Source organism: Pristiophorus japonicus, chromosome 5 (genome assembly GCF_044704955.1).
Source record: "Pristiophorus japonicus isolate sPriJap1 chromosome 5, sPriJap1.hap1, whole genome shotgun sequence".
Taxonomy (NCBI): domain Eukaryota; kingdom Metazoa; phylum Chordata; class Chondrichthyes; family Pristiophoridae; genus Pristiophorus; species Pristiophorus japonicus.
This window is the reverse complement of record NC_091981.1, coordinates 187,868,967-187,887,436: the sequence shown is the minus strand read 5'-3', so window position 1 is coordinate 187,887,436 and position 18,470 is coordinate 187,868,967. Positions and strand designations below refer to the sequence as shown.

At 41.0% G+C, this 18,470-nt stretch overlaps 1 protein-coding gene across 5 annotated transcripts in view; it reads right to left on the bottom strand.

Annotated features, from left to right (window-relative positions):
• The window catches only part of LOC139264547 (tensin-3-like), a 548,053-nt gene that overhangs the window by 478,137 nt on the left and 51,446 nt on the right, over positions 1–18,470 (bottom strand). Inside the window, exon 1 of one of the 5 annotated variants that reach the window (XM_070881182.1) lies at positions 18,061–18,068. The exons of 3 other annotated variants lie outside the window; for them this stretch is intronic. The gene's annotated coding sequence lies outside the window, so the exon portion shown is untranslated. Of the gene's footprint in view, positions 1–12,122; positions 12,144–18,060; positions 18,069–18,470 lie in introns of those variants that run through there. One more of the 5 variants, XM_070881181.1, reaches the window with a different exon arrangement.

The window sequence follows — 18,470 nt, the reverse complement described above, 5'->3', positions numbered from 1 at the left end:
TTATGGGGAGCGTGCGGGGAAGTGGACCTGAGTCCACGATCAGATCAGTCATGACCTTATTGAATGGCGGAGCAGGCTCGGAGGCCTTATGGCCTACTCCTGTTCCTATTTCTTATCTTCTTATGTTCCCGTCGCCTGTCACTTTAATTCTTCGCTCCACTCCCACTCTGACCTCTGTCTTCGGCTTCTTGGTCTGTTCCAATAAAGCTCAACATAAGCTCGAGGAACAGCACCTCATTTTTCCACTAGACACAACATCAAGTTCAACAATTTCAGATCATAACCTCTGCTCCCATTTTTTTTCGAATGGCAGCAGTTCGAGAGCCATCTTTTGTTTCTGTACTTGTCCCATTATCACCACTTGCCTTGCATCATTATTCCTTTTGTTATTTAATCTTTCCTGCCTTCCACCCTATTACAGGCCTTCCCTTTTGTTCTTTCCTCCCACCCCAAACTTTCCCTACCTCTTTACTTGCTTAAAATCTATTACATCTTTAACGTTTTCTAGTTCTGATGGAAGTTCATCAACCTGAAACGTTAGCTGTTTCTCTCTTCACAGATGCTGCCTGATCTGCTGAGTATTTCCAGAATTTTCAGTTTCCATGAGCATAAACATCAGGGTACCAAGAACACACATGTGCATATGCGATATACGTACATCCGCACTTTTAAAGTAAACTTTGTATGGGCTATGTATTTCATTGCAAGTAGGAGCTGCAGATTCCCAACTCCTTTGGAAGATTAGAAATGAATGCTTCTCAACACTTATAAAGGAAACATTTACATTGAAAGTAAATGGTTGAATACATTCATATGCCAGATCCTTTGAGAACCTCCACTAGCCAGTGGAAACAGGCATATGATCATTATGCACATACCATACTAGAGGTAGCCCATCTGTCCCCAAGTTGAAACAAATTTCCCTAAAATGTCTTTCACATACATTAAAAGAAGTTTCTCTGCTGTGGTGGTAAACAGGTATCAATCTCTCAAATTCTTAAACAAAATATTTGACACGTTTACAAAATGAAAGCAGGGTTGAACTATAAAAAAATCAAGGTGTCAGCATTCATATCACATTGATGTGGGTTGCATCCACTATGTGTCCATTACTCACCTTTGAGCATATATCCAATGTAAGTGAGCTTTCAGGCTTAACTGGGATATCCTGCATAAATATCCCCAATAAATCCCTAAATTCCAACACACCTGCTTTGCAGTAGTTAATAAAACATCTTTGTTCTTTCCTACTGTTACCTCCTTAAGTACACTTGGTTGTTTTCATTTAATTTCCTCTCCTTTAGTTCTGTACACACTTTTGTAAAAAAAAACTTATTTTTACACCTGGATTGAAGTCAGCTGTCAAAGTATGAAAATTAGGAACATCCATTATGTTAAAAGCACTAATTTTTTGGTATTATTTCATAGTACAGATAGGTATGGGTGCTCATGTATACAGTATTGTATAAAGCATTTCACTTACTTTTGTGCATGTAATCAAAAGTTTAAAAATTGACTGATCTTATGCCTCCATTTACACTGCCAAATGAACTGGCAACATAATTTCCACTTGCATATATTGGTAAGAAACCACACTTCTTGGCTTCATGGTACTATAGCACAAGTATCAGGCGTCCATCTTTGGCAAAGCAATTGGCTTCTACTCTCTCAAGACATTTCAGGACAAAAAGCAATGGCAGTCTTGTTCTTCTTCCACTTCGATTTTGAAAAGGTCCAAGGTTTACAGTAACATAAATGGTGCATTGCGTGTCATGACCCCAGCCTCTTTACTCTGAATAAATACCAGACTGTTCAATAATTAAATTGAAGTTATGCAAGTACTTGTACACTCTGGTCAATTCTTCCTTTTGCTTTCTCCAAAGGCTACTGGAGTTATTCCCGGTTCCAGCATAAAATGTAATCAGAATTCCAGTACTCAGCATTGTTGTGCATATCGGTTGGGACCAAAATTATTATTTTTTTAAAAATCAAAGCAAATAAAAGAATTTCATTGTAACATGACTGAAACAAGACAACATTCCTTTTTAAACAAAGGTGAAGAGAGCATTTGTTCTTCAAAAAGACATCAATTTCCAAACGTGATTGTTGCAGATTATTGAAACAACCTGGAGTCAGCCTTTAAATCAACACTTCAACGACATCAATGCCAAAACATTTAAATCTTAAATATTTCTTTCTATTTAAAAAAAATATATTTCATTTAAATAGGATTGCCAAAGATGCTGGTTAGCTTGCAGGAAATTAATTTCAAATCCAGGGAATGTTGTGGCACATCAGAAATAAAAGTAACAACATTTAAAGGCCACAAAAATTGAAACAATCTTTTAAAAGGGAGGTTAGCAAGCAAGTAAGACAATATAATACTCTCAATAAATCCCACATCCATTTAATTACTGCAGCTTGGGCATCATCCCTTCAAAACAGGATGCAAGGCTTATGTTTATCAAGCTAAATGTGGGAAAGTAATTGCTACCAAATGGAAGACATCTGAGAAAGCAAAAGGAAGAATTGACCAGAACACACTCAAGTATTTCCTCCTTGCATAACTTCAATTTCATCACTGAACAGTCTGGTATTTCTTCAGAGTAAAGAGGCTGGGGTCATGACATTCAATGCAGCACACAGCCATCAATGCAAAGTCTCCTCAATGATTTGTCTTTTTCTCCATTCTCAGATTTGTTATTTGTTGGGGGAAATAAGAAAAGCCTTCAACTCTGCAGGAAGCTGGCTTAGTCTGAATTAAGAATTCTATAGGTCCTTTCTTTTGAGTCCAACGCTGGATTCAGATGCTAATCAGGGAAAGAACAACAACATGCATTATAGCAACTAAAGTCACAAAGACTTGTTACAGCTTCTATAAGAAAACAGTCAACTCAAGGCAGAAGCTCCAGGATAGTCTATGAACCCAAAGCTCTAGATCTCCTTAATTATTTACACTGACTTTAAATCAGGTTTCTCAGCCTAATCAATTATTGTGCAAACAGTTTCCAGAGGCGATTCCGAAGGAGAATACAAGAGAAGAAATGGTTACTTTAAAAAAAAAAGATCGGGTGTTTATGATGCATTTCCTTTCATAACATTTTAAAGCAATGTACCAGAAAAAACAATACATTTTTCCTGTAGTTGAAACAATCTGCATTTACATAGCACCTTTAATGTAGTGAAACATCCCAAGGCACTTGACAGAAACTCATCCCATTTAGGACTTAAAACAGAAAAATGTGTTTTAGCAGATTATACCAGCGGTTATTTGCAAAGGTTGTCAATAAAGACTAATGGACCATATTGTAGATGGCTGTTATTTTGATCTAATGAAAACACTTCTGTCCACTGTTTGAATTGTGCATTCAACCAAACGCCAAACATGACCAGTCATATCACAGTTGCATTCACTTCTGCTTACAGTGGAAAGGAAAAAAAAAAATCAGAAAAAATATAAAGCTGTTTTTGCAGGCAACTCTTCTTGAAGCTCAAAAAAGTTAAATTAAAATTACATTTATTTGTATTTCACTTGTCAGAAAAAGAGAAACTGCAATCTAGAAAACAAAGGTCTACTTTACACAAAATATTTGTATAAACTATCAAATCAATATACACAACAGATAGTTGAACGTAGCATCCGTCCAGATACTGCCTGACCTGCTGAGTGTTTTCAGCATTTTCTACTTTTATTCCAGATTTCCAACATCCGCAGTATTTGGTTTCTGTTGAGGTAGTTTGACGTGTTTCTTTACCAACATGTTGCCGGTGAGTGGCTGAAACATCTACCCCTATATTTACATTGGGGAAATGACTCAAAAAGTCCTAAACTGGAACGAAAAATACAAAAACTGCAAAAAAGAAACCAAACTGCTGTATCTTTGAATGTACACAAGCAATTAGAAAATATTTTTATAGACGAGCAGACCCAATTGAGTCAGTACGGTAAAAAAAAATCTAGTAGGTGTAAAATTATTCTAACCTTTATTGTGGAAAAGTAATTTGCTAGTTGGTTTCAGTAACATGAAGGCAACTTTATGTAACAGGCTATTCACAGTTCTCATCTTTTTCATAAATGTATAAAAGGAGTAATGAATGGGTTTTGAGTACTGCATTCTTACACTTTTTTCATTAACTTTCCCCTCCTATTCTGGTATGTTTGTGATTATGGACTCTGTTTGTTTCACTGAAAATATGGCCTTAACTAGACAACACAGTCTACAATGCAATTAGTTCTTTAAGTAGCAAGTTATTTTTGCATTATGTCATGCAGTTGAAGGATGGAAAACTACATAGGTAGTATCAACTTCAGTACTGTGGTACCAAATTATGGACAATAGCAGCAAGGTATGCTGCATTTGATTTATTTGGCAGTTCTGAATTTTGAGCAATAAAGTTAGAACATTTGGAACTGTAAAAATATAGAAGCAATTTTAATGTGTTCAAAAAATTGTCATAAAATATCTCATAACAAAATGTGTACAGTTTCAGATCAATGAGCTGCAGTGACTGAAGGTCAAGCACTAACTAGATCAGCTGCAGCTCCCCAGACAAAGCAAAAGTGGTCAGTGAATGAAGACATCATTTAGACCATTATTAAAACGTTCTTTCACTCCCTAATTGGGCAATCATACCACCTGCAATTCCTGGTCCCTGAAGTACAGCACCATGGGAAACCAACCTGGAAAATGGAGTTCAAAGTATTCGCTCCCAGTCTGAAGTCATAGCCAAAGCAATCAATAACACCAAGTAAGAGTTGTCAAGATTTTATAGCACTACAACACACAGCCCAGCCCAGTTGTAAAATGGTGCCTCTGCTAAAAAGGCTGCCTATCTTTAACACTTACAGTTTAGAAGTTAGAATGCCTTTCTTTTTCAGGGGAAAGCCACCAAAAGCCTGGAGTTCGCCATTAAAAAAAAATAGCTTTTCATGCAATCCTAGATAAACAAAAAGGGTAAAAACTTCAACCAATAAATATCCACAGATTTGGGGGATTTTAGTTTCAATGTTGGAAATGTGCTTCATAGAATCATAGAATGGTTACAGCACAGAACAAGCCCATTCGACCCGTCGAGCCCGGGCCGGTTCTCTGCAACAGTATCTCACAGCTAGTTCCACTCCCCCGCCCTTTCTCCGTAGCCCTGTAAAAATTTTTCCTTCAGGTACTTATCCAACTCAGTTTTGAAAGCCACTATTGAATCTGCCGCCACCATCCTTTCAGGCAGCGTAAAAAAGGTTTTTCATCATGTCGTCTTTGGTTCTTCTGCCAATCAGCTTAAATCTGTGTCCTCTGGTTCTCTCCATCTACTTTATCTGGACCCCTCGTGATTTTGAACACCTCGATCGAATCTCCTTTTAACTGTATCTGCTCTAAGGAGAACGATGCCAATTTCTCCAGTCTAACCACATAACTGAAGTCCTTTATCCCTGAACCATTCTTGTAAATCTTTTCTGCACCCTCTCTAAGGCCTTCACATCCTACCTAATATGTGGTGCCCAGAATTGGACACAATACTCCAGTTGAGACCGAACCAGTGTTTTATAAACGTTCATCATAATTTCCTTGCTTTTGTACTCAATGAAGCCCAGGATGCCACGTGCTTTCATAAATGCTTTCTCAACCTGCCCTGCCACCTTCAACAATTTGTGCACATATACCCCCAGGTTTCTCGGTTTAGGCACCCCGTTTAGAATTGTACCCTTTAGTTTAAATTGCCTCCCCTAGTTCTTCCTTCCAAAAATGTATCACTTCGCACTTTTCTGCATTAAACTTCATTTGCCACGTGTCCGCCCATTTCGCCAGCCTGTCCATGTGTTCTTAAAGCCCATCAGTATCCTCCTCACTGTTCACGATACTTCCAAGTTTTGTGCCATCGGCAAATTTTGAAATTGTGCCATGTACACCCACATCCAAGTCCCAAGTCATTAATATACACCAAGAAAAACAACGGTGCAGCTGCAGAGGTGAGAAGGCAAAAAAGTAGAAAGAAATCGAAAGGTGGCGTCACAACCAAGGGGGTAAGTGATTGGTGAGTAGCGTTTCTTTTTTCTTTTCTGTATCATTAAGTAACATTTAGCATTGTTGTTGCCAATTTAAGTGCATATAAAAGAGTTAAGTCATGGCAGGACAGCTCGGACACGTGTTATACTCCTGCTGTACCATGTGGGAAAGTCAGGGACGCTATGACTACAGGTGCGGAAAGTGTATCCGCCTCCAGCTCCTGACAGACCGCATTGCAGCACTGGAGCTGCGTGTGGATGAACTCTGGAGCATCCACGATGCTGAGAATGACGTGAATAGCACGTTTAGCAAGTTGGTCTTACTGCAGGAAAAGGGTACACAGCCAGATAGTAAAATTGATGACCAGCAGAAAGAGCAGTGCAAGGAAGGTAGTGCAGGGGTCCCCTGCGGTCTCCCCCTGCAAAACAGATACACCACTTTGGGTACTGTTGGGGGGGGGGGGGGGGCGGAATGACTCATCAGAGGGGTGCAGCAGCAGCCAAGTTCATGGCACCGTGGGTGGCTCTGCTGCACAGGAGGGCAGGAAAAAGAGTGGGAGAGCTATAATGATAGGGGATTAGATTGTAAGTGGAATAGATAGGCATTTCTGTGGCCGCATCCAAGACTCCAGGATGGTATGTTGCCTCCCTGGTGCAAAGGTCAAGGATGCCTCGGAGTGGGTGCAGGACATTCTGAAAAGGGAGGGTGAACAGCCAGTTGTTGTGGTGCATATAGGTACCAACGATATAGGTAAAAAACGGGATGAGGTCCTACCAGATGAATTTAGGGAGCGAGGAGCTAAATTAAAAAGTAGGATCACAAATGTAGTAATCTCAGGATTGCTACCAGTGACACGTGCTAGTCAGAGTAAGAATCACAGGATAGCTCAGATGAATACGTGGCTTGAGCAGTGGTGCAAAAGGGAGGGATTTAAATTCCTGGGACATTGGAACCGGTTCTGGGGGAGGTGGGACCAGTACAAACCGGACAGTCTGCACCTGGGCAGGACCGGAACCAATGTCCTAAGGGGAGTGTTTGCTAGTGCTGTTGGGGAGGAGTTAAACTAACATGGCAGGGGGATGGGAACCTATGCAGGGAGACAGAGGGAAGTAAAATGGAGGCAGAAGCAAAAGATAGAAAGGAGAATACTAAAAGTGGAGGGCAGAGAAACCCAAGGCAAAAAACAGAAAGGGCCACATTACAGAAAAATTCTAAAGGAGCAAAGTGTGTTAAAAAGACAAGCTTGAAGGCTCTGTGCCTCAATGCGAGTATTCGGAATAAGGTGGACGAATTAATTGCGCAGATAGCAGTTAACGGATATGATGTAATTGGCATCACGGAGACATGGCTCCAGGGTGACCAAGGCTGGGAACTCAACATCCAGGGGTATTCAACATTTAGGAAGGATAAGCAGAGAGGAAAAGGAGGCGGGTGGCGTTGCTGGTTAAAGAGGAAATTAATGCAATAGTAAAGAGGGACATTAGCCTGGATGATGTGGAATCGGTATGGGTGGAGCTGTGGAATACCAAAGGACAGAAAACGCTAGTGGGAGTTGTGTACAGACCACCAAACAGTAGTAGTGAGGTTGGGGACAGCATCAAACAAGAAATAAAGGTACAGCAGTAATCATGGGCGACTTTAATCTACATATTGATTGGGCTAACCAAACTGGTAGCAATGCGGTGGAGGAGGATTTTCTGGAGTGTATTCGGGATGGTTTTCGAGACCAATATGTTGAGGAACCAACTAGAGAGCTGGCCATCCTAGACTGGGTGATGTGTAATGAGAAGGGACTAATTAGCAATCTTGTTGTGCGACGCCCCTTGGGGAAAAGTGACCATAATATGGTACAATTCTTCATTAAGATGAAGAGTGACACAGTTTGTTCGGAAACTAGGGTCCTGGAACTTAAGGAAAGGTAACTTCGACGGTATGAGGCGTGAATTGGCTAGAATAGACTCGCAAAGGATACTTAAAGGGTTGACGGTGGATAAGCAATGGCAAACATTTAAAGATCACATGGATGAACTTCAGCAATTGTACATCCCTGTCTGGAGTAAAAATAGACCTGGGAAGGTGGTTCAACCATGGCTAACAAGGGAAATTAAGGATAGTGTTAAAGCCAAGGAAGAGGCATATAATTTGGCTAGAAAAAGCAACAAACCTGAGGAGTGGGAGAAATTTAGAATTCAACAGAGAAAGACTAAGGGTTTAATTAAGAGGGGGAAAATAGAGTACGAGAGGAAGCTTGCAGGGAACATAAAAACTGACTGCAAAAGCTTCTATAAATATGTGAAGAGAAAAAGATTAGTGAAGATAAACGTAAGTCCCTTGCAGTCAGATTCAGGTGAATTTATAATGGGGAACAAAGAAATGGCAGACCAATTGAACAAATACTTCGGTTCTGTCTTCACGAAGGAAGACACAAATAACCTTCCAAATGTACTACGGGACAGTGAGAAGGAGGAACTGAAGGATATCCTTATTAGGCGGGAAATTGTGTTAGGGAAATTGATGGGATTGAAAGCCAATAAATCCCTGGGGCCTGATAGTCTGCATCCCAGAGTACTTAAGGAAGTGGCCCAAGAAACAGTGGATGTATTGGTGATCATTTTCCAACAGTCTATCGACTCTGGATCAGTTCCTATGGACTGGAGGGTAGCTACTGTAACACCACTTATTTTTTTAAAAAGAAGGGAGAGAGAAAACGGGTAATTATAGACCGGTGAGCCTGACATCAGTAGTGGGGAAAATGTTGGAATCAATGATGAAGGATGAAATAGCAGCGCATTTGGAAAGCAGTGACAGGATCGGACCAAGTCAGCATGGATTTATGGAAGGGAAATCATGCTGGACGAATCTTCTGGATTTTTTGAGGATGTAACTAGCAGAGTGGATAAGGGAGAACCAGTGGATTTGGTGTATTTGGACTTTCAAAAGGCTTTTGACAAGGTCCCGCACAAGAGATTGGTGTGCAAAATCAGAGCGCATGGTATTGGGGGTAATGTACTGACGTGGATATAGAAGTGGTTGGCTGACAGGAAGCAGAGAGTCAGGATAAACAGGTCCTTTTCAGAATAGCAGGCAGTGACTAGTGGAGTGCCGCAGGGCTCAGTGCTGGGACCCCAGCTCTTTACAATATACATTAACGATTTGGATGAAGGAATTGAGTGTAATATCTCCAAGTTTGAGGATGACACTAAACTAGGTGGCGGTGTGAGCTGTGAGGAGGACGCCAAGCGGCTGCAGGGTGACTTGGACAGGTTAGGTGAGTGCGCAAATACATGGCAGATGCAGTATAATGTGGATAAATGTGAGGTTATCCATTTTGGGGGCAAAAACACGAAGGCAGATTATCTGGATGGCGGCAGATTAGGAAAAGGGGAGGTGCAACGAGACCTGGGTGTCATGGTTCATCAGTCACTGAAAGTGGGCACGCAGATACAGCAGGCGGTGAAGAAGGGAAATGGTATGTTGGCCTTCGTAGCTAGCGGATTTGAGTATTGGAGCAGGGAGGTCTTACTGCAGTTGTACAGGGCCTTCGTGAGGCCTCACCTGGAATATTGTGTTCAGTTTTGGTCTCCTAATCTGAGGAAGGACGTTCTTGCTATTGAGGGAGTGCAGCAAAGTTCACCAGACTGATTCCAGGGATAGCTGGACTGTCATATGAGGAGAGACTGGATCAACTGGGCCTTTATTCACTGGAGTTGAGAAGGATGAGAGGGGACCTCATAGAAACGTATAAGGTTCTGACGGGTCTTTACAGTTTAGATGCGGGAAGAATGTTCCCGATGTTGGGGAAGTCCAGAACCAGGGGACATAGTTTTAGGATAAGAGGTAGGCCATTTAGGACGGAGATGAAGAGAAGCTTCTTCACTCAGAGTTGTTAACCTGTGGAATTCCCTACCGCAGAGAGTTGTTGATGCCAGTTCATTGGATATATTCAAGAGGAATTAGAAATGGACCTTACAGCTAAAGGGATCAAGGGTATGGAGAGAAAGCAGGAAAGGGGTACTGAGGGAGTGATCAGCCATGATCTCATTGAATGGCAGTGCAGGCTCGAAGGGCCAATTGGCCTACTCCTGCACCTATTTTCTATGTTTCTATGTTCCTAGTACTGATCCCTGGGGAACACCACTGTATATCTTCCTCCAGCCTGAAAAACAACCATTCACCACTACTCTCGGTTTCCTGTCACTTAGCCAATTTCATATCCATCATGCTTGTTAAATCAGAAATAGAATGGTATCACGATACTGGCCCAAACTGATGAAATGTGTGCAATTTCAGACATCAGAGAAGCTGTGTTTAACTGAACACAAAATAAAACACAAGGGTGATTTGAGGAGCTAGCAGTTAAAACAATTAAGATTAGCTTGTTTTTGGAGAAAATAACCAGTTAGAAACTCAATGTTAAGAACATAACATAAGAATTAGGAGCAGGAGTAGGCCATTTGGCCTCTCAAGCCTGCTTCGCCATTCAATATCATGGCTGATCTTCGACCTCAACTCCACTTTCCTGCACTGTCCCCATATCCCTTGATTCCCTCAATATCCAAAAATATATCAATCTCTGTCTTGAATATACAAAGACTCAGCCTCAACAGCCCTCTGGGTAGAGAATTCCAGAGATTCACCACCCTCTGAGTGAAGAAGTTTCTCCTCAACTCAGTCCTAAATGACCCACCCCTTATTCTAAGACTGTGACCCCTGGTTCTCGACTCCCCAGCCAGAGGAAACATCCTCCCTTTAAGAATTTTGTATGTTTCAATGAGATCACCTCTCATTCTTCTAAACGCTAGAGAATATAGGCCTAGTCTACTCAATCTCTCCTCATAAGACAATTTCCCCCATCCCAGGAATCAGTCAGATCCTTGCCACATCCCATTAGTTATAGCCTGCCAATCCGAAAATGACCCTTTTATTCCTGCTCCCTGTTTTCTGTCTGTTAACTAATCCTGAATCCATGCGAGATTACCCCCAATCCCATGAGCCCTAATTTTGTTTAATAACCTTTTCTCCAACATATGTTTATGCTTCCAGAGTTTAAAAGTCAGTCACTGAACAGAACATGTTTTGAAGCATCTGTACCCAAAGAATGTCATACCAACTGTAAAATGCATAAAGGATTGCAGCTCAGCACAGATTGGAGCAAGCGAAACATGTATGCACTAGATTATGGCCAAAGGCAAATAAATCAAAACACACTTGAAGATTGTCAGTATTCGTGAGATTTTCCTTACAAGTCACTTTTATTAGACCAGAAAAAAAAAATCCGAAGTATCACATAAAACAACAGTTTGTTTCCCATTATGTTTCTCTGAACATCTCTTGAAAAAGATAGCCTATAGTACCAATAACTGAAGTATTCAGATAGCTGCTTCAAAGGTAAATACAAACAGAGAGCTGAACAGCCCTTCGGTGAATCAACCATAGCACAAAGTTAATGTAATTACTAAGCGATCCAGTGGCGTGGCAAATACATTTTACAATTTTAGGTTTGTTATACAAGTAATTATTTTTACCATCTAAAACAAACTTTCGAGAATGCAGCATAGCTACAAGTTCACATCAGAGATAAGATGCTACATTTTAGTACATGCAGTTCATTGAGTTGACTCCTCATAGCTAAATAATCACATGCTTATCCTGTCACTACAACAAACCCAGACTATTTGTTAAGTATCGGACTGATGTCGGCTAATGGAACATTTGTTACATATTCAGCCTATTACTGGACTGCAGTAAGAATAGTTAGCTGAACTCAGAGGAACTGTGTTTGAATCTCATGCTTGACTGGTATTCAAATTCTCCAGTGGCCACAATCAAAAATAGCATATTATGGTCCAACTTCATTTCGATCAATAGGATTAAAAGTCCTTTGTCTGGCGTATGACCGATGTGCCCAGAGGGCACATAGCATTTTGAGAACCATTCATTTTTTAAAAAAATCAATGGTTGCTAATTTTAAAAAAAATCTCACTTCAAAAAAAATTCAATTCACAGTCAATCCCTCAACAAAAATTGTCAAGTCCTTTGAGTAGGCATGTTAATTGAAAAATTTCCACTTGATTTAGTGTTCAGTATAAATTTTTAAATTAAAAAAATTACATGTTTTACCTTAACATGATGAAAATGACCCAATGAATTGTCTTTTGGGTCCTTTGTTACCTTGATTGAAGTTTTTGCTTCAAAGTCTCAGGATGTGTCCTGAAAATCCGAGGTTTCAGCAGGTTATGACTTCCCCAGAACAGTTGAAGAGAATTGCTAACCACATCCATATAAGTTGAGCATATGTCGTTTGTGGACATCAGTATATTTCTTCAAGTCTAAATTAGAGAAGGCATCCCCTCATCCTGTGAGGATTTTGGAGAATCTTTGTTTGAGAAACAAAGTTTGAAAACAACTGGAGATTGAATTTTTAAAGCTTTACTTCAAGCAAGTTCAAACACTAAATATTAAGAAAATAAAGAACTTGTATTTATATAGCACCTTTCATAACCTCAGTATGTCCCAAAGCGCCAATGAAGTCTTCCGAAGTGTGGTCACTCTTGCAATGTAGGGAAACCTGGCAGCTAATTCGCAAGGTCCCACAAACAGCAATAAATGACTAGATCATCTGTTGGTTGAGGGATAAATCTTGGCCAGGACACCAAGAAAACTTGCTTGTTTTCTTCAAATAATGCTGTGGTATCTTTTATGTACACCCAAGAGGGCAGACGTGGGCTCAGTTTAAAGTATCATCCAAAGACAGAACAACTGCTCCCTTTTTAATTCTTAATTCTGGCAACACCTGTGATTAATAACATCTGCAGTTGCATTTGATGACATTTAGAAATAAAACATTTTTTTAATTTATCAAAAATGTATTTCCTTTTCTCAGTGGAAAAGTTCAGTTTATTTGTCAAAGCAATTTTAATCCAGCTGGAAGATGAACTCCTGATCCAATGATAAACCAGTGACACTATCACAACACTTTCAATTCATAGTGGCCTATAAATCCTGGTCGGCTGCTTTCCGCGGGCGATCGAGTGAAAAAGTTACAAAAGATGCGCACTTACCTCTTCCACGTCAAAACATCCGTAAGCTGGAGCTGGAGTCACATGGCACTGGGCAGCCAATCAAGGTACAGTATTTTCTCATTCATAATAATGGGAACTCCGTAAGTTGGAGTTCCAGTTCCCATTATGATTGAGAAATAGGCCCCCAAACACCCAAAACACTAATAAAAAATAGAAAAAAAAATACACCACATATTTGACATTAATTTAAATTAAAGTTATTTATGTCTTATAAAAAAAATATTTTTCCGATTTTTAAAAAAGTTTTTTTAATTATGGTTTAAAATAAACTTACGTTGGTGGGCAAAGTTTTTAACAATGAAATGTATATAAAAAATGTTATATTATTATGTTTGCCTGTTTTAAAACTCTTAAGCCTGTAAAGGTAGGCTATGCGCTTACTTTTATCAGGCGCAAGAGTTTTAAGGACATGTGCTGGGCAAGATATGGATAAATCCCGCAAACTTGCCCAAGCCAATGTCCTTGCTCCCGAGATGCAGAGGATCTGTCAAGCTGGAGCTTGACTGATCGGAAAAGCCGGTTTTTAGCGCATGCGCACAGTGCGCTGAAAACCAGCTTGTGCGATGCCTTCCCGGGTCCATACATGCTCCGTGCAGACCCGGGGAGGCCAGGATTTCTCGGCGAATATATTAAAAGATTTGCATATCAAATACACTTCTTGTCTGTTTTTCAACTTTACTTCCCTCCTCAGTGACCCTAGCTCCATCTCGTGACCAACACCACCCACTAAACAGGTAAACCCTTTCTAAATAATTTAAACTATTTAATTTAAATTTTATTTTATTTTCATTATCCCGTCAATGCACAAGACGACTGCTTTTCTGCCACCATTACAGCCAAGAAGCTTCCTCCTGCTGCTTTCAATTTATTTTATTGTTCCATTTCACTATTCATTCAGTTCCTCTCTTTTCTTCCCCCTCTTCACTGTCTAACAAGTCAGCGTGCTTTGCTGCCACCATATCTCCCAATGTTGAGAATTGTGCTTACCCACTGCCATTGCTGCCCAAGGAGTTCGGACCACAAGGGTAACTTCAGTTCAATTCATTCATTCCTTTCCATGACCCATTCCCACTTTTTGAGAGTTTATTTTCTTTGTTTCACTACTTGGGTTTATTGATGTTCCCTAGTTCATTTAAAATTTATAACTGCGAGAGAAGTGCACATCAGCACGCAGGGTTTGCATACAGTCAGACCCAACACAGCAGGAGACGTGGAAGAGTTTGATTTTTTTTAAACTGTCAGTAGGAGTGCTGTCTGAGCCAAGAAAGTTGTTAATGAAACACTGCGTCCCTGCACACCTTGGCGAGGCCCTCCTGCCTCCACCACACAATATCAAGCTGGTCCTCCGGCCTCAATTCCTTGACCTCTGCTTCTCCTCCAATCCACAAACCCACTGAGCACTCCCAAGCCATTCTGAACGGAATAGAATTATAATGAAAAACACTCCATCGCAGTCGTAAATCATTTCAAAAATGTTTTCATACAAATGTACTCTCTGAAGCAAGAAGTTATGTCAATCGAAACAAAGAGTGGCAGAATCGGCTGAAACCTGTACCATTCCTACAGTCATTGAGATCAACTGGTTTGATGAAGGCTTCAAAACCGTATCATAACAGTTTAATGATTTGCAATAACAGAGGCATAAACACACTGCTTTTCACAGCTAAACAAAGGGAAATAAAGCAGGCAGGTTTGCTGATTGATTACTCTTCCCAGATTATTGATTCTGTGACTGGAAGTCTTGCCAATTCAGTGCCGTCATCAAGCTTTCTGAACTCTCCTAAGCTCGTGCTCGCGTGCATTCTGTTACTTGTTGACTCTGTAACCCAATATTGTCAATTAAAACAAGGATTTTTCTTTCAGAACTTATTTTCCTCTGCAACATGTTAGTTGCTTTTGCAATACCCTGAGGACAGGGAAGCAGATGACAAAAGATTGACTGCATGTTTAATTAAAAGAAAAAAAATCATTTTCTTTGACCATCTGTCTCAACAGACTGTCACAACAGGCACCAGATCAGCCTGCAACACACCCACTCTACAGCGGAAAGTAAAGCCGCTTTTAAATTGCTCTTCAGTTGCTACATGAAAATAAAGTCACCCATTGTTTAAGGTCAGCAGCCTAGAAGACAACATTATTTTTTTTAATTTTAAATTGGTTCTTCCAAGGGCCAATAAATCCACTGTTCCCAGCAGCAGCAACAACTCATATTTTTACAACACCTTGAATGTGGAAAAACATCCCAAGCCGCTTAACAGAGGTGTACTCAGAGATAAATGGGCACCGAGTCAAAGAAGGTGATAATACAAGGGGTGGTCAAAAGCTTGGGCGAAGGGGTGGTTTTGAAGGGAGGACTTAAAGGAAGAAAGAAAAGCAGAGAAATGTAGAAGCTTAGGCAAGGAAATCTCGGGCTTGGGACCCAAATAGCTGAAAGCACGGCCACCAATGAGGAGGAAAAAGGGAGGAGAGTACAGGAGTGATGAGTGAGTGGCATCTGGTGCAGGATAGAATAATGACAAGAGTTTTGGATGAGCTGAACTTCTAGATGGTGAAGGATGGGAGGCCAGCCAGACATTGCAATAGGCGAGTCTGGAGGTCAAAAAAGGCATGGATGAGGGCTTCAGCCGCAGATGGGCTGGGGCAAGGGCAGAGGAGGTTATGGAGGTGGAAGTCGACAGTCTTTGTGATCATAGAATCAAAGAATAATACAGCACAGAAGGCGGCCATTCGGCCCATCGAGTCTACACTAGCTCTTTCGAACAGTGTTTCAATTCGTCCCACTCCCCCGCTCTTTCCCCATATCCCTTCAATTTTTTCCTCTTTCAAGTATGTGTCCAATTCCCTTTTGAAGGCTACTATTGAATCTGTATCCACCATCCTAGCAGGCAACGCATTCCAAACCCTCATCACTCGTTGCATAATAAGTTTTTTCCTCATATCGCCTCTCCAATCATCTTAAATCTGTGCCCTCTCCTTATCGACCCTTCAGCCATTGGAAACAGGTTCTCTTTATTTACTCTATCTAAACCCTTCATGATTTCAAACACCTCTATCAACTTCTCTTATCCTGCTCTGCTCTAAGAAGAATAACCCCAGCTTCTCAAGTCTATTCACGTAACTGTAAACTCTTGCAAATCTCTTCTGTACGCTCTCCAAATCCATCATGTCCTTTCTAAACTGTGGTGCCCAGAATTGGACACAATACCACAGCTCTGTGATGGAGAAGATATGGGCTTGGAGGCGTTGGTCGACCAGAACAACGAAGTGGCGAACAGTCTGATTCAGCCGGAGATAATGGCCAGGGAGGGAGATGAAATTGGTGGCAAGGTCAGAGAGTTTGTGGCAGGGGCTGTAAATGGTGGTTTCGGTGTTGAACTAGAGGAAATTACAGCTGTCGAACAAGCAGTCTTCCAACACAGAGGCAGTAGAGGGGTCGAGAAAGATAGTGGACAGGTAGTTTGGTGCCGTCAGTGCACATGTTGATGCTTGTTGTGTTCATTCTCGGTTTGCTGCACGAACTCTCACTGGACGGGCATTAGGACCCTGTGGAAGCTATTCACAGTTGCTGTAAACATTCTGGTTCATGCTGATTTTGGGACACCATTTTGGATGTTGCTATAAAGGACACAGTTAAGTTACTTTACTCCTGGTTCAGTTAGTCTGTTTATTTACGTACACAACAAAGCTGACCCCATGTCTTCAAATGATATTGCCAAGGGACAACATGGAGATGGGGGAAAAGGAGGAGTCGAAAGATAGATTCTTGGCGGGGGTGGGGGGGGCGGTGCGGGGAGATGAGTTACCAAAATTGCAGGGGCTATTGATGGAGATGCTCTGGCTATGATCAAATAGCCAAGAGTGTAAACCAAGCGAGGACCATCACACTGAGTTGGGCAACAGAGGAATGGCATTGGAGGAGGATGATAGAGTCAAAGGCTGCAGGGAAGTCAAAGAGGAAGAAGGATGATGCACAACCACCACAGTCAATGTATAATGGCATGATGGAACGTGCCAATGCCAACAGTTCACTTATGCCCACTGATCAAGCTGACACAGTAAATCTGTGTACACACAAACTACCCGGTCACACAGAGAAGACGCGTTGCACTATCTACCAGTAAATGCGGTAGTGCAGTAGCACAGCAAGCGAGCTCATCCAAAAATGAGGCTGCAGTACAAATAAAAAGCTTAAATTAGTCTTCAAAAGTGTATTCTTCGTACGGAATCATTTTCTGCCACAAGATTCTCCCTACCATTAACAACCACCACCAATCCCCCTGCCCCCACCCCCCCCAGCCAAAAATTTGTAAATTATCTTTTCTTCAGTATCTAATAGATCATACTCAACTCAAAAGGGAGCACTCATCATATTCCTTGGTATCGGCCAAGACTGCTCGTGGCCAAATGTTTAAAAGTGTAGCACAGGCTAACTCATGGTTCAATTTACCCTCCTTGCCTGTGCCAATGCACAGTGCCCCACTTGAAATTTCCTTCAATCCCAGCTAATAACTGGAACTTATTGGACTGGGGGCGGAAAAGGCATTGGGGAGGGAAGGACATAACTCGGGTCCCACCAGAGAATAAATTGGGTGCATACGAGCCACATATTTGTTCGGATACGGTCTTCTATTAACATTCACTATAGTAGGAGCAATTACAAGGGACAATGATCTATTTTAGGGACAATAGCCTTTTCCTCCCCTCAGATCATGTCTTCACAAGCATTGCCGTATCATGTTGTGTAATGTCAATTTAGTTATTCATTACAGGGTAAAAAGATGCAAATAGGACTTTCAAATTCTGTAATATGAATCTCAAAATCATTTCATCTAAAAATTAGATTATTGCAGTAAAACAAAAACACATGCTCACATATTTCATCAAAGAAACTCAGTCCATTCCCCAGGCAACATTTCTGATTAAAATCAAAGTTTGATGAACAAAACATAAAACATAACATGTTAGAAGGGTTTTACCTGCTTAAAACCATGTTGTAGCAAAGGAACAGAATTTCCCAACTGCACCTTCTCAGTGTTCTTTAGGCAGCAGTGAAAAGCAACCCCTCGCATTTTGTCCCAGGACAGTAACTTGAAGCACACATCACAGTCCAGCAGCGTCTACTTTTTGTTTTAAGTGCTTTGATTCAAACTGAATGTGAAGCAGTATATTCACCTTCCACAGTCAACACAATGATGCAAATTCACGATTTACACTCTCCTAATCCAGTCTGTCTCGGGATTGGTTAGCTCTCTGACCCAAAAGACTCCACAGGGTTATTCAGATGTCAACATTCGTTTCCAACACATAACTGAACACCAATACAGCAAGACATTACTGATAAGCCGTTGCACATCAGGAGATAGCCTGGCTCCCACTAATCCCATTA